Here is a 14,162-nt window from a genome sequence, read left to right as displayed (position 1 = left end):
TTAAATACGTAGAAGGAGACTGTGTTTCACAACTTCTACAAACAAATTCCAAAATATGTAGACTTCTAGGAAGCAGAGAAGTTAGCAAATTGCCAAGGTGTTAATAGTCAGTTCTTGGTATTGTTAGAGCACAGTTTGATTTGCACATCTGACTGAAATACTTGCTTTAGCAAGCACGCTGTTTCCTAGTAGTGCCTCTTAATGTTTCTACTAAAAGGCAACTCATCTTTTTGATGGCCTGAGCACTTTAGTCACAAAAATAAAATTTATTGAGCACATACTACATGCCTGGCTGTGACTAAGGCACAGGGGATACAAATGAAAACAGAATTACACGTTAATGTTCATGGAGTTTCTAGCTGGATGGGAAAAGCAGTCAAGTCAAGCAGAAGGAATTATGGCATGTATACTTCATGTATAACATGAAGGCAGGACAAGGTGCCCAGGGAAATGCAGTAGATGTGTACCTAACTCAGTCTTGGAAAGTCAGCAAAAGTTTCCAAGTTAAAGTGCCACCTGAGCTGAGACCCAAAGGATGAGTGGGAGTTAATGGAGTATATTTTCAATGGAAAGAGAAACATGCACAAAGGGATACAGATGAGAGAATGGGGTGTGTTTGGGGAACTGAAAGAGATTCAGTCTGGACAGAGTATTAAGAATAGAGATGGCAGGCTGAGCATGGTGGCTCACGCCTGTAATCCCAGCACTTTGGGAGGCCAAGGTGAGCAGACCACGAGGTCAGGAGATCGAGACCATCCTGGCTAACACGGTGAAACCCTGTCTCTACTAAAAATATAAAAAATTTAGCCGGGCATGGTGGCGGGTGCCTGTAGTCCCAGCTACTTGGGAGGCTGAGGCAGGAAAATGGCGTGAACCCGGGAGGCGGAGCTTGCAGTGAGCCCAGATCGTGCCACTGCCCTCCAGCCTGGGCAACAGAGTGAGACTCCGTCTCAAAAAAAAAAAAAGAATAGAGATGGCAGATAGATGGGTGGGGGCTCGCCTTCTATACCATGTGAAAGCATTAGGGCTTTATCCCAGCTGACTGTTGCAAGGGTTTAAGCATGAGGATAAGATGATCATATGTGTGTTTTAGAAAGATCATCATTCTGTGCATATGTGTTTCAGAAAGATCTGTTTGGGGATTTGGAGCACGCAAGGCAGGGTGGGGAGGTGTGGGGTGGGGAGGGCAAGACCAGTAGCAGGAGACCCAGCAGCTGGAGTTGCTGTCATCCAGGCCAGAGATGGGGGTGGTCTAGCCCAAGTCAATCCATTAGAGCGGGAGAGAAGTAGACAGATTCGAGAGCTCCTTAAGGGGTAGACTGAATCAACCACATCTTGAGATTGTTGTAAGATGTGTGGAATGAGGTAGGGAAGTAATCAAGAATGGCCTTCAGGTTTCTGGGCTGTATGGCTGAGGATACCAGCTCCTGGACCGCGGAACCCTGCAGAAGGAGCAGGTTTCAAAAAGGTGTTGAGGAGCTCCATTTTGGAAATGCTGCTGGAGCAGTGGTGGGGTACAGCCACGGGAAGCTGTTCCATAAGAACCACTGTCAGAATCTCAGGAGAGAGATCCAGATGGGTTGTGGAATTGGGAGTTATTGGCACATGGATGGCAGTTGATGCCAAGGCTGACGTCGTGTGACAAGGCTAGCTCCAGCAGTCCTGTCTTCAAAGAGGGTCTGGAAGCTCTCACTTTTTCCTGGTTTGTGCTTGTCAGACCATATGCAAGTAATTAAAACAGGACATTCATTCACACGCCTCTTTATGCCTTTTAGTCTCCCTATGTCTCCAGGGCTAGTAGGTGAGGTACATAGAGAGATGCCATGCATCTTTTATAGAGGACCAAGTTCATGCAATGCCAAGCCGTGACACAGCCCAGCTCAGGTTCCTCCAGGTGCTCTTCTCACCGCTCTGTAATTCCTCTGAGGTCGCCCTAAAGAAAACACTCAATTCATAGATAATCATGACAGGACTGAAATTCATGATGACAGATAAAAGGGGGCATCCTTTCTACTAGGCTCGGTGGCTTTTAGCCTCTGCCATCCTCACCCCCTTGCCCTTGCCCTCCACTGCAGCACTTCCCACCTGGTGTTGGTCCATCTACCCCCAGCAGGTCTCAGAGGAAGGGCTGTGGCTCCATGGCTCCCAAGTCTCTGGACGCTTGGCCAAGTGCTCAAGTCATAGCCCAATCAGGCCCCAGCTGCTCAAAGACACAACCAGAGGTTATGCTGTAACATAAAGAGATTAGCCCTGGAAGTGATACCATAACATAGAGACATGGCCAGTAAATTGGGAATGGGAGAAGAAGGAGCTTTTCCTGCTGACCCAGGAAATCGTGGTACCATGGAGAGAAGGTAAAGGGGAGATCAACAGGGCTTGGGGCTTTGTTTTCGTTTTGTTTCTGAGCAGTGAGATTCTCTTTCCAAAAGACAACTTGAAGGGAACTTCAGTATGTAAAACGGTTTTTTAAAAAAGACCTGCCCTAACAAAAGTAGGAGCCCTGGGGTCTGAGCCAGCTTCCTCTACCTCACCCCATACGTACTCAGTGCCGGCCTCCGAGCAGCCTTCTTGCAACACTTGAAAGCCGATAGTTCAGTCCATACCTTCCAGGATGGTGGGAAGTACACGAATTTGAAAGCATGGAATTATAGTCAAATTCCCCTGGGTTTAACTCTAGCCACACTGTTCATTAGCTGTGTGTATTTTGGATAGGTTATTTAAGTTTTCTGAGCCTCAGATTCATCATCTGTAGAATGGGGAGGGAGTACAGAATTGCTGTGAAGTAAGAGAAAAAATATCGAAAATATTGAGCATTGTGCTCAGCACTGAGTATATTCTCAGTACATGGGAATTATTATCAATTGCTGAACATTTGGATATTTCTAGACAAGCTGGAAATTTGGATTTTAATAGATGGGCTAGAAATTGGGATTTTTATAAGAATCTCCAAATTTTTCAATGTTGGCAAGTAATTTTTAAAAATGAAAAACATTGTATGAGCTCAATAAGACAGGCTCCCGCAGTCAGTTTGGGACCTCTGGAATGGATAGGTGCAGGAAGGAGGTTAGATCTGGAGGGGAGGGGCAGGAGCAGAGCTTGGGTCCCTGGGTGGGGCTTGTGGGTTTCAGTCATGGGTGGAGACTGGCCCTGCCATCCTGCTGTAGGGTAAGGCATTTCTGGGGTGGTCAGAACATTTTTCTCCCCTGGCCTGCTGAGGTGGTGCCAGGATTCACAAACCAAAGGCCTCTGGTCCTGGCTCTTCCCAGTTGCACTGGATGAGGGCTTCTGCATGGATCCTGTATTTGTTTTAAAAATGACTATTGTGTTCATCATGCATATTTTTGGTATTTAAAAATATTACATTAACATATCACTAATCTTGATTACTGAGTTGCTTTGGTGTTCTTTCAGATTTTGTTTCACTTACCCTAGTCCTTATCCTAAATCCCAGCCCTGAGTTGTGGATTAGCGGATTATCCGTGTAGTTAGCCCTTGCTGCAGCCTCCCTCCCCACAGCCGCCTGTGGGGCAGGCAGTCACTCCCACAATGCAGGTGGGTGCTGGGGAATGCAGGCCGATTTTTGTAGCCAAAACAAAAAGTCTCTAAGGGGAGACTTAGGGGAGGAGGAACACGTTCCAAAGACAAACAGGAATTATTTCCAGAATCTTTATTCTTTTGGATTCTTGGCGCTTCTTCTTTCTCTTTTTAATCAGAGAATGCACAGACTGGCTTCCAGGGGGTCCACTGTGACTCACAGCCCCCCCACTTTACACATTGCATTCCCCCTTTGTTCCATCAGGAAAGGTACAGAGATTTGGTTCAAAGGAGCTCAGTCATCCCAGGAGAAACCACTTTCCTTGAAACATCTTTTGTCTGAGGCTTCCATATATTAACAGCACTGATCTGGAACTGCCCATGGGGCCCAGCCCTGCGGCTTCCAGGTCAGGGCCCAGGGTGTGTCTGGGAAACCATAGTGAGGGCTGGATCGCTGCTCACCCACAGAGGAGGCAGAGCAAGGCGGGGCACTGCCCCCTGCGGAGCAGGGGTGGCTGCAGGGCACACCCGCAGCCTAAAGCTGTGCTCAGAGCCCCATGTTAGTGTGCTTCCTCCACCCCCAGAAATCTCAGCTGCCCCTGAACTGAAGGGCAAAGCCTGGAAGTTTGGCAGAATCAGTAGGAGGCCTAGATGAGCTCAGCTATTTTGGACATGCAGTTAAAAAGACCTGTAATTGAACTCTGTACCCTCCACCCAGATTAAGAAATTGTAAACCAAAAATAAAATTCCAAGGCCCCCCAGCCATCTGAATGGACTTTCTCCTCGGCCAGGGCCCTCTTCAAATTTAACCTGAAAGACTGGTTCAGGCCATGATCGGAAGTGGGGGTTGGATGTGCCTCATTATATTATACCTCTCCAGCATTCACATCCACACAGACTTTAAGTCTGGTAAGAAACATTTTACAACCTATTCTGTCTGAATCCTGCAAATAAGAACTTTGGTCTCCACAATCCTTTATCTTAACCCAGACACTACCTTTCTGTTGATCCCATGTCTTTAGATAAATGCAACCAATTGTCAACCAGAAAAATTTTAAATCTACCTATAGCCTGCTTCCAGTTGTTCCACCTTGCTGAACCAAACCAATGTTTTCTTTTGTTTTTTTGGTTTTTTTTTTTGTTTGTTTTGTTTTTTGAGACAGTCTCCTTCTGTCACCCAGGCTAGAGTGCAGTGGCACTGTTTGGCTCACTGTAAGCTCTACCTCCTGCGTTTCTCATACCTCAGCCTCCCGAGTAGTTGGGACTACAGGCGCGTGCCACCACATCTGACTAATGTTTTGGCATTCTTAGTAGAGATGGGGTTTTGCCATGTAAGCCAGGCTGGTCTCAAACTCCTGGCCTCAAGTGATCCATCTGCCTCGGCCTCCCAAACTGCTGGGATTACAGGCATGAGCCACCGCACCTAGCCCAATGTATTTCTTAAATGTATTTGATTGAAGTCTCATGTCTCTGTAAAATGTATAAAACCAAGCTACAGCCTGACCCCATGGGCACATGTTCTCAGGATCTCCTGAGAGCTGTGTCACGGGCCCCACTCATATTTGGCTCAGAATAAATCTTTTCAATGGCCATGTGTGGTGGCTCACCCCTGTAATCCCAGCACTTTGGGAGGCCGAGACAGGCAGATTGCTTGACACCAGGAGTTCGAGACCAGCCTGGCCAACATGGCAACCCCATCTCTACTAAAAATACAAAAATTAGCCGGGCATGGTGGCACATGCCTGTAATCCCAGCTACTTGAGAGGCTGAGGCACAAGAATCACTTGAACCCTGGTGGCAGAGGTTGCAGAGAGCAGAGATTGTGTCACTGCACTCCAGCCTGGGTGACAGAGTGACACTCCGTGTCAAAAAAAAGGAATAAATCTCTTCAAATATTTTACAGAGTTAGACTCTTTTTGTTTACTCTGGGATGGGGACTGGGGTATGCAGGGAGGTGTGCATGCACACACTTATGTGTGTGTGATGGAAGGGGTTAACACCCAGCTGTTTGCAGACCACACTAGGTGCTACATACATATTACTTCATAGTCAATCTATTATTATCCCCATTTTAAGACTGGGAAAACTGAAGCTCAGAGAGGTTGGAGAATACACTGAGGTTCAGGAAGCTGTCATAGCTGAGCTGAGACTTGAAAGCAGGTCAGATTTCAGAATCTGGGCTCCTCGCACTTCCCACCACACTGCCTGTCCCTTACTCCCCCCGACCTCCTTGTCCTGTCTCCTGCCGATTCTCCCCTTCCCTTTCCAAGAATTTCCTGTTTTACCCACCACTGTAATTACCAGTGTTATGGTTATACTTTCTGTTATCCATTTCAAGGATGTCATAGATTATGGTTTATCAAACGCTCCCATGAACAAGATCTCATTTGGTCCCAACAAACCCTGTGAGGTAGATGGGTGAATATTAAACCAACTTTGCAAAGGAGAGCAGAGCTCAGAGAGGTTGGAGATATATGTCGTGCAGAAGGACCCTGCTCTTCTGTCTCCAAATCCAGAGCTTCTTTGCTCACCCTGCTTTACCGAGCTCCTTCCAGGAGACCCTGCAAAGCCAAAGTAAAATGTGTGCTGATTGGCAGGGACACCCAATGTCTGTGAAACTGGATCTTGATTTTCAATTTTAATATTTTGATATTTTGTTCATCCTGGATTTTTGATATCAATTTTCACTTTAAAATATTGCATTAAAATATTATTTATTTGATTATTGCGTTTATTTGGCACCCTTAAATTTTGCACCCCAGGCAGTGCCCCCACTGACCTCACCCTAATCCCAGCCCTGCCCCTGTCTGTACTGGTGTAAGAATTACATTGTGATTGCCACTGTGATGTAAGCACATGAGAGTATTTTACAACAGTGCCGAGTCTGCCTGCCTTTTCTGACCCTTCTTTGTTCCTTTGTTTGGTTCAGAGAGTCACTCCCCTAACCTCCCTTCAAGGAACCCTGTCTGACTGGAATGATCTAGTAGGAGTGGGTGGGCACCTTGGGTGCCGGGACAGTAATGTCTGGCCTTGGAAAGGGGACACTTGCTTTCCTCCTTCTTCCATGGGGCCCTTGTTGTTGGCTGGTGGGCGCTCTCAGTGCTTTGGGCAAGTGAACATAATGAAGCCTTTTTCTGGAAGGGATCATTTGGGAATAAACTTTCATGGATACCTTCTTGCTCACACCATCCGCTGCCCCGTGCTCCCCCTCCAGCCCTGTTGGCCACTAGGGAAACAGAAGGAACAGCTTGATCAAGGTTTTTCCTAGAAAAGCCTTTCGATGGGCCCATTATGGAAAATGAAGCTGTTTTTGTTTTCTTTGATTAATCACAGTGTCCTGTTTCCCAAAGCAAATGTGGCCTTGGCTCATCCAAAAGAACACAGCCTGTGCTGTAAAGAAGGGCTGCAGCCGCCTGGTGCTTGACAAGGTCCCCAAGACGGGAGGGGACACATGTAGCCCTGTCCTCCAGGACTCGGCTCTTCCTTTTTTACCTTCCAGGGAGCTCAGGTTACCAGTTTCCTTTGTGTTTTTCTGCCAGTGTGAACAGGAGAAATATTAGCCTTTAGAGATTTCTTTACAGTTCCTTGAAAGCTGGAGGGGTGAAATCAGCCAGAGAATTATATAACAGCAAAGCTCATTTAAAGCAACAGTGTCTTTCTATAGGGCTGTGGTGGTTCCTTACCAGTTTTTGTTACTAACTATAAAGAAAAGGATGCTAATTTTGTGTATAAAATAGAGGGGCATTCCCTTCCCTCATTACTTTCTGTTTGTTCATTGGAGAGACACAATTCCTAGGGTGTTGATTTAAAAAACAAAACAATTTGAAGCCTCTTTCAAGGAAGACTAGGGGAAATCTTGTACATTAACCTCAGGCAGACACAGCCTACTTATTCTTGTTAGAAATCAGAAGAAAAAACATAAAGAGAAAAGCTTTCTAAAGCATTTGTTTGTTTTAATTTAAGAGTCATGGGGAATTTTATAAATACTCGGCTAAATTCTTCAAAGGGAGCCGTGTTCTTTAAATTTAAGCACTAGGCTGGGCGCAGTGGCTCACACCTGTAATCCCAGCACTTTGGGAGGCTGAGACGGGCCGATCACCTGAGGTCAGGAGTTAAAGACCAGCCTGGCCAACAAGATGAAACCCCATCTCTACTAAAAATACAAAACTTAGCCAGGCACGGTGGCACGTGCCTGTAATCCGAGCTGCTCTGGAAGCTGAAGCAGGAGAATCACTTGAATCTGGGAGGCAGAGGTAGCAGTGAACTGCACCACTGCACTGCAGCCTGGGCAACAGAGCAAGACTCCATCTCAAAAAAGAAAAAAAAAAAAATTAAGCACTACATCATCTATTCCTACATTGTTTGACCTACAGCTGAACTGCCTCTCAAAGTGCATCACACACATTAGCTCAGCTGATCTCCATACTCCCTTGATTTGACCTTCTCTTTCTACCCATTTTAGAGATGAGGAAACTGAGGCCAAAGGATTCTGTTACTTGCCTGGCTTCACAACTCACCTAGAGATTCTGAACTGGCATCTTCCTCTCTCTGCCATCACTCCAGACCCTATCCTCTTTCCTCTACACCAGTGGTTCTCAACCAAGGGCGATTTTGCCTTCCAGGGAACATTTGACAATGTCTGGAGGCATTTTTTTGTTGTCACAATTCTGTGTATGTGTGTGAGACAGCGGGGGGCAGGGGATAATGGTGGCATCTAGTGAGTAGATACTAGGGATGCTGCTAAACCTACAATGCTCAGATGGCCCCTAACAAAGAAGTATGTTGTCCAAAATGTCAATAGTGCAGAGGTTGAGAAGCCCTGGTCTGTACAGAGCTCAGCAGTCCAGGGCAATTGCAACTTCTGGGAGTTGCCAAGAGCTCCTCTGCCCGGCAACAGGCTTGGCCTGTCTGCTGTGGCTGCCACAAGAGTTAAAGCCACTGTCTAGAATGCCCTTTGGCAGTGGCCAAGTGTCCCCTGTGGAGCTGACTGTGGGACATGCGGTGCATCAGCCAGAGCTGATGTGTTTTATAATTTATAGTCACAGGGCGCCTGTCTTCATTTAGCAGCAGGCCTGCTGGCAGCCTCCCTGTCAGGGAGGAAGCAAGTTCCACAGAGACCCACAGCCCCTGCCAGCTGACAGCCCGTGGTATTTGGGGACGGCTGTTGCTCAGAGACACCTGGGAATAGGCCGGGGCCGTGATGGCGCTGAGCACTCGGTCTCCCCTTCAGACCCATCCGTCAGCAGCGATCCCTGCCAGAAGATGGCCTATTGAACATTTCCAGAAATAGCATAGCCAAGCTTGTCAACTGCTTTCTTGGAAATACACTCAATAAGGATGGCAGTCCTCCAGCAGGGAGAGCAGAAAGCCTGGCCTGGATCAGGCTGCCGAGAAACGGCAATGCCTGGCTACAGGCCATGTCAGTGCCTTGGGAAAGGGGAGCAGTTCTCATGGGACTTCCCAAGCCCTGCAGCCTCTGAAGTCACTTCAAAATGTTCTCAGTATGGAGGGAGAGAGTCATACCTTGCAGAAGGCCTTAGGCCCTGCCGACTTCATGTAACTCAGTGACCTGCACATCTTGCTGTTTGTTCAGACACCACGCAGACAGGAAGGCAATTCAGGCTTGGAGGCAAGGTATTAACTGTCAGCAGAGAGAGACCTTTGCATCATCTAGGAATGTTTATTTGCAGTCCCTCATCTTGTGAGCTTCACTCCCAAATAGAAACAAAGGAGCATCAGAAGACGGAGTATTTTCTTCCCTATCCTTCAGTCATTCCGAGGATATAGGAAATACAAGGCAAAGATGTCATATTGAAAGAAAAGCTTGTAATTTATACTCCTCCCTTCCCCACTTCCTGCAGAATTAACTTTCCCTTAACTTCCCTCACAGGAGCCTGACATTGCTGTTGGAATTCAGCCACCCTGAGAGCCTCTGCACCCCGAGCTTTCTCCAATTTCTGGGATGGCACAGTGATGGCAGGGCTTAAGAGTGCCCTAAGAAGGCCAGCTGCCTTCAAAAACAAGCTCCTTGAAGATGTAGGTGTCACATAAAAGCAAAAAACAAAAACTCTCCGCAATTTGGGGTGTTCAGGAAATGTTGATTAATCACATTTCTTAAATTATAAGAGACTGCTGGATGTGGTTGCTCACTCTCGTAATCCCAGCACTTTAGGAGGTCAAAGTGAGAGGATTGCTTAAGCCCAGAAGTTCAAGACCAGCCTGGGCAACATGGCGAAACCTCACCTCTACAAAAATATCTAAAAATTAGCCAGGTGTGGTGGTGTACACCTATAGTCCCAGCTACTTGGGAGGCTGAGGTGGGAGGATTCCTTGAGCCCAGGAGATTGAGGCTGCAGTGAGCCATGATAGTGCTACCGCACTCCAGCCTGGGTTTACAGCAAGACCCTGCCTCAAAAAAAAAGTGTAAGACAGTTACCAAGTTTATTATAGAGAATTCATGGGACCTGGTTTTCTTCCCAAGAGCCACCGCAGGACAAACATAATTTGAAACTATACTGAGCTATAGGTGGAGGCAGGGCTGTGAGAATACAATACAGGATGCCCAGTTAAATTTAAATTTCAGGTAAGCAACTTTTTTTTTTGTATAAGTATGTTCCAAATATTATTATTATTTATCTGAAATTCAGATTTAATGGGTGTCAGGTGTTTTGTTCAATCTGTTCACTCCAGTTGGGGTATAAATTGATCTAGTTGTTAAATTGCTAACAGGGAACACTGACATATATTCAATACATATGAAAGACCATACCAGTTAAGAGAAGAATAAGGAGATTAGCAGTGAAGAGGGAAAGCGAGAGAAATACCAGGAAGAAAGGGAAATGGGCATAGCGAAGGAGAAACAGTTCCAAATGAAAGAAAAACCGGAAGTGCTGAGGAGAGAGAAGAAAACAGGAATGTTTCTAAAGGACTGAAAATGTCTGATAAATTATGACTGTTACACAGAGAGCCATCTCCCTGGGAAATGCTGTTGAGTTGGCTAACCACTGTTCCTGGATCTGCTGCTCTTTGTTCTGTCTGCTAAAACCCACAGTGACCACTGGGGAGAAATGAATCTCTAAGCCATGGTACCATTATCTGTGTCACTATTACCCTGGGCTCAGGTTGTTAAATAAAATTTACAGGAGGCCATTGCTTTGGACAGAGTCCTTGTACTAGGCTCCAACAGACCAGAGCAAACCAGAATAGTGTCACTAGTGCTACCTGACATGTGCTCAAACTGAACTTTAAAACGGGCCAGTTTTCCAAAAATCAGGAGATTTACAGCAACCAACAGAAAGTGAAGTGGTGTAGTTCATCTGGGGTGATACCTGAGGTTCACTGCCTCATGCCAAAGAAATCGAGGACACAGACATCCACACAGTGAGTTTAACAAGCGAAAGAAAGAAAATAGGTCTCTCCCCTGCAGAGAGGGGGATTCCCGAACGGGTCTTCCGGTTCCATGGTAGAATGCACGAGGTTTTATAGACCGTCTTGAGGAGGCGGTGTCTGATTTACATAGGGCCCAAAGATTGGTTGGACCAGGTGTGTCATTTACATAACATGCGAAGAAGATGGCCTCACCACCCTAATCTTTTATTATGCAGATGGGTTGTCTACCTGGCTGGCGCCATATTGCCTGTTCCCTTACTGTACACGTGGTGACAAAGAAAAGGGAAGATGTAGCCTCCATGTTGAACATGCCTGGCCCCCAGGTAGCCTTTTCCTATTGGCACAGCTGCCAGCATTCATCCGTGCAAGCTTCCAGTTTGCTTGTCTATGTTTGCAGCTCCAATTTTCAGGTCACTCTCTGTTAGAAAAGAAATGATTTGGGGGCTGCTTTTTGTTAAAAGGGTAACCTTGCTGAGGACTCTCTTACCCTCACCAACTGCCTAATTTCTTTCTAGCTCCTGCATCAAAAGGGTCCCCATCCACCTGCACAGGCATGAGAGGGAAGGCCCCTCTGCATAAACCCCATAAGGAAAGTAACTTTGAAATGACCAAGCCACTTCTTGTTTCTTGATCTTGCTATCCCCAGCCTTTTCTGCCCCTCCATCTGCTCAGCTCTTCAGAGCACCCTTTCTATGTTACAGATAAGATGCTGCCTGATTCACAAATCAATAATAAAAACCAACTGGACCTTTAAACTCAATGTGTGGAAATTTTGTTCTTTGACAGGGTGAAGCCACATCTGAGGCTGCGTCCAACTCCAGAACCTAAGAGCCCTCCGGCCCTCCCCACTCTTCCCACCTCCACCCCCACTTCCCCTGCAGACTGCTGTCATTCATGGATTGAGGATTTTCAAAAAATTGGGATCTAAACAACAAAATGGATTTGGTTACCACCATTCTATGAAACTTTTTTGTTGTTGTGGATGATTCAGAAAACCTTCAACAGCTTCTTTTGCCTCAGGATCAATGTGTTTGAGGGGGAGAGTCATTGTAGGTCTATATGCAGACAAGTGAGGTTCCTTGAATTATAAACACCCTTATTCCCATCCCCACAGGTGGCAGGTCAGGTTGGCTTAACCCAAAGGGAGAAGCCTATGTCTATGTAGGCTGGGGGTAGGTGTGGTGAGACAGGAGGCCTCCCAAGGAGGGGCCTGTAGTAGTTGGGCCTGCCATCACCATGGATGCCGTGGTATTGAAAAGATGAGACAAGCAGGACCCTCCTCTTAGGGACCTGTAGGGGATGGACTGGTGGGAGAGGGTCAAGCATGGAAATAAAGGAAAACCTTGAGTCCCATTAAGGGAAATTCCAGGTACCTAGCTAGCCCTGAGGAGCTTAGCCCCATGCTAAGACCCTAGCCCAGATAAGCAACTTGATAAGCAAGAAAGTAATAGTAGTCTAAAACAGGCTGGGCATGGTGGCTCATGCCTGTAATCCCAGCACTTTCGGAGGCTGAGTTGGGTGGATCACTTGAGGTCAGGAGTTTGAGACCAGCCTGGCCAATGTGGTGAAACCTCGTCTCTACTAAAAACACAAAAATTAGCCAGGCGTAGCAGTGCATGCCTGTAATCCCGGCTACCTGGGAGGCTGAGGCAGGAGAATTGCTTGAAGCTGGGAGGCGGAGCTTGCAGTGAGCTGAGATGGCGCCACTGCACTCCAGCCTGGGTGACAGAGACTCCATCTCAAAAAAAAAAAAAAAAAAGCAAACTAAAACAATAGCCAAGGAAGCCAGAATCACAGGATGCTTGGTTCCCTACAGAAACTAAAGATAGCATCTTAACATGCATCTCTGAATTGTTTTTCAGAAACTGGACTGTCACTAAACCCATCCCCCCACATATAGATCTCAGATAAGGGGGAACTAGGAACTGAACTCTGATCATCGTACTTTGTTCTAAATTTCTTCCTGAAGGGCCTAGAGAAAGTCACACCCAAAGAGGCAGAGCTAACCTTTATTTCTGCTGGCCCCAAATTTTTAAACAAAGCTTCTTTTTCTTAACCAGTTGCAAATCAGAAAAGCTTTGAATCTACTTATAACCTTTAAGCCTTCTGCTTCAAGATATCCTGCCCTTTTAGGCCCAAACCAGTATGTAACCTGGGTATTGATTTATGATTTTGCCTGTAACTTCTGCTTTCCTGAAATTTCCCCCTGCATTTAAAAATGCTTACCTGCAAGCCATCAGGGAGGTGGGGACTTAATGCTTATTAGTTGCCTGGTTCTCCTTGCATAGTGCCCTGCAAATAAACACCTTCCTTTCTCCCACTGCAAACTTTGGTGCAGATATCTGGTCTTGCTGCATTGGGGAAGTGGACTTCAGTTAGATTCTATAATATAATAAAGGGGCTGCCTTTGGTTACCTGGGCTGGGGAGTAGGTCTCCCCATAAACTCCAGTGAGGAACAAAAGAGACACACTAAATGTCTCACCATGCTAAGACCTCATTCCAAATACCTGTAGATATCTAAGCTGTTGATTTGGAACATCACCATTGCAACAATAACATTTATGGAGCATCTACTCTGGGTCATCAGGCAGAAAGTAATTTATATGCATGATCTCAATTGATCCTCAACAACTGAGTCAGGAAAAATACAGCGTGGTCACAGGAGAATAGAAAATTCCAGGAGCATTTTCACATGCCTTGCAAAATGGAAACTCTGGAAATAACTATAGAAGCTAGGGGCTGATAAGACCCTGAAAAACCAGGGTGTGGGCCAAGCTGGCTAAGACCAACTGGACCCAACATAGTGCTGGATTTGACCTAGATTTCTCCCAAGACCTCATTATACCCTCACCCACCAGTGCCATGACAGTTCCAGGAACACCCATATTTGGTGTAAAAATGGGTGGCACTACAGTTCCAAGAAATCCTCACATTTTTCTAGGAATCTTTATGAATATTCCACCCCTTGGTTAAATAAATCAATAGTGATAGGAACCCCAAGCTCCATGTGACTCTTTCTTTTGAGTATGCCAGCACTCCCTTGTCTTGAGTGTGTACTTTTGCTTTGCAATCAAGCTCTCTATCTAGCCAGGCACAGTGGCACATGCCTGCAATCCAAGCACTTTGGGAGGCTAAGGCAGGAAGATCGCTTGAGTCCAGGAGTTTAAGACCAGCCTGGCAACATGGAGAAACCCCATCTCCACACACACACACCACACACACACACACACACACACAC

General features: G+C 46.3%; 1 long non-coding RNA gene across 4 annotated transcripts in view; it reads left to right on the top strand.

The window, feature by feature from the left end:
• Window positions 1–12,482, top strand: part of LOC117089618 — a 47,185-nt gene extending 34,703 nt beyond the window's left edge. For 3 of the 4 annotated variants that reach the window (XR_004439677.1, XR_004439674.1, XR_004439675.1), the window contains one exon: window positions 9,425–9,808. This is a non-coding gene — a long non-coding RNA (uncharacterized LOC117089618). Of the gene's footprint in view, window positions 1–9,424; window positions 9,809–11,709 lie in introns of those variants that run through there. The other variant, XR_004439676.1, reaches the window with a different exon arrangement.
• Window positions 12,483–14,162: the final 1,680 nt, after the last annotated feature.

The sequence above is a fragment of the Trachypithecus francoisi genome, unplaced genomic scaffold (genome assembly GCF_009764315.1).
Source record: "Trachypithecus francoisi isolate TF-2019V2 unplaced genomic scaffold, Tfra_2.0 Lachesis_group11, whole genome shotgun sequence".
Classification (NCBI taxonomy): domain Eukaryota; kingdom Metazoa; phylum Chordata; class Mammalia; order Primates; family Cercopithecidae; genus Trachypithecus; species Trachypithecus francoisi.
The sequence above is the reverse complement of the archived record's forward strand: the minus strand, read 5'-3'. Positions and strand labels throughout refer to the sequence as shown.